Source organism: Nicotiana attenuata, unplaced genomic scaffold (assembly GCF_001879085.1).
Source record: "Nicotiana attenuata strain UT unplaced genomic scaffold, NIATTr2, whole genome shotgun sequence".
Lineage (NCBI taxonomy): Eukaryota > Viridiplantae > Streptophyta > Magnoliopsida > Solanales > Solanaceae > Nicotiana > Nicotiana attenuata.
The window spans coordinates 190,187-192,592 of record NW_017671914.1 but is presented as its reverse complement, the minus strand read 5'-3'; the positions used below and the strand labels follow the sequence as shown (position 1 = coordinate 192,592).

Genomic DNA, 2,406 nt, shown 5'->3' with positions numbered 1-2,406 from the left:
GTGTGTGTGTGTGTGTGTGTGTGTGTGTTCTTATTTGTGTGTATGTAGGTTTTGAGAGTTTTATTATGATTTAATTAAGAGAGGAACAAAACTTTGGGCTAGTGTTATTTTAAAGTGAAATGGGCTAAAAAAATCGGACCAAATCATTGGCCCAATTGCACCAACCCAGACCAATTGATGGCTTGCCAAGACCCGGATCAAAACGACGTAGTTTCATAATAAAACTACGTCGTTTCACTAAATGAAACAAGATCAAATCTTACCCCTCCATTCCATCTTGATCCAATGGATCTCATTGGCTCTTGGCCTAGGTATTTAAAGTCTCCAAAATCTGAAAAATTTCCCCATTTCCACCCATAATTCTTTTCTCTTTTTCTCTCTTATCACTCTCTCCACCCTCTCTGCCACGCCGCCCCACCGCCGCCCGTCGCCGCCGGCCGGAAATCGCCGCCGCCGGCGGCAACCCTCCAATCCACCCTAAAATTTTACCATCTCTTCCCCTCTTCCTCCTCTTTCTACCTATACCACTCATATCCTCCAAATCTCCACTAATCTCCGTAGATCTAAGCCTAACCGCAACCCTAGCTGCCGCCCATCACCCCAAAACTCCAAAAATTTTACACCACCGGCCTCCTCTTCTCCCCCTCTTTCCATATCTCCGACTCAAAAATCAAAAAACCCCACGCCGCCCTAGCGCCACCACCACTGCCCTAGTGCCGCCGCCACTGCCGCCCACTGCCGCCCGTTTCTTTTCTCTAACCGGCCTCGAGCAAGGTTGTGTCGTTGATATTATTGAAACCGGACTCGGATTCACCGGAATTTTTCGGTCTCAAGAATATCAACAATAGAAGCTTGCTCGAAAGTCGTACCACTGCCTATCGTCGTCTCCCGGATGCTCGAGTATATGGTAAAATCGCAATCCCCGCCCCGTTATTAATTTTTTAATTTTTCTTTTTGTATTGAGTTTTTAGTTTAGAGTTAGTTTCTGTCTTGTTTCTTTATTCTAATCCATTTCTGATTATGTTTGTCTTTGTTAAATCGCTTCAGCGATATCGTGCGTTCCGTTTGGCTTTAATAGGTAATTTTTGTTTGCTCATGTTGGTTCATAATACATGTGTTAAAATTTAATTACATGTTTTAATACTTGGTTTAATTTGAATCAATAGGTTGATATTGGTGTTGTTAAAATCTGAAATTTAGATATTTTGTAGGGTACTAGTAGCTTGCTTTAGTAGGGTGGCTGAAGTGACCCTTTGGCTCCTGCCATAGCAGATTTCAGGCTGTCCTTTCACCTTTTGGACAGCCTTTAGCACACAAATTTAGCCTCTTTTGGACAGATTTTTGTTGAACCAAAATCTGTCCAAAAAGTTGGCTTTTCTTTGCCTATTTAAGGGCTGCCCTTTCTTCATTATAAGGGACTAGATCACACTTCCATAGACATTTTTTAGAATTGCTTAAACACACAAAAAACATAAAAAATTTCAGCAGTTGAACACATGAAAAGTAAGCTGAAATGGTGAGCTTTAGGAGTGAATCTTAGAGTGCAAACTTTTAGAAAAGTATAAGTCCTCTTTAGAGTTCGTTTCTGGGTTTCTTCTCGAAGTTTTCGGGTTGTTTTATCATGGATTTGCTGCTGGTTTTCTGCTGTTTTGCTGTTGTTTTTATGCTGCTTTAGTTGCTGAGCTTCCATTCTTCGTTGTTGTATTTATTATTCTGCGACTCAGGTAACTCTTTAATCTTATGTTGCAGATATTTTCACATTAAAAAGAACATTGGAACTCATCTTGATTGTTGGGAGCATATCCATTTAAATAAATGAGTGCTTAGCTAAATTTCTTTATTGTTAAATATATCTTGTTGTAGTTCATATGTAAAAAATAAATCCTTGGTTGATCAAACACTCTTTATTCATGTGTTATTTGTCTTTACTATCTATTATAGTTTTGATGCATATAAAATGAGATGTTTCAAGTAGGTTGTAATGTGCTTAAAGACCCTTTTGCACCTTTGCAATTCTGGCCAGTTTATGATAGGCTATTCTTTAAAGAAAAATAACAAAAGAGCCATGCTTGAAACCTTTATTTATTGTGATAAAATTCAGATTTTACATGTGACCATCTCTGCTAGGATTTTAGATTTTTTTTTGGTAGAAAGTGGCTAGATCTTAAATAGGTGTTTGCAATTGCTAGTTAAAAATAAGGGGTTAATGGCTTAGAACAAAAGAGGCCAGACTCGCAATTTAGCCCAGGTGGGCTATCTTAGTAAACCAGCATTTGAAATTCATTGGGCTTTCAGCTTATGCCCATTTTCGGAGCTCAATAATGGGCCAAGGCATATTCTGTCCAATAGGCCCAATGCCTTTAAGAAGTCTATAAATATTTTGTCCATTTATTTTATAGATGTTGG

At 38.9% G+C, this 2,406-nt stretch overlaps 1 long non-coding RNA gene across 1 annotated transcript; it reads left to right on the top strand.

Moving 5' to 3' along the window:
- Positions 1-715: 715 nt before the first annotated feature.
- On the top strand, positions 716-1,974 carry LOC109210865. The gene is made up of 2 exons (XR_002065619.1): positions 716-907; positions 1,750-1,974. It is a non-coding gene; the product is annotated as an uncharacterized LOC109210865 (long non-coding RNA).
- The last annotated feature ends 432 nt before the right edge of the window (positions 1,975-2,406 follow it).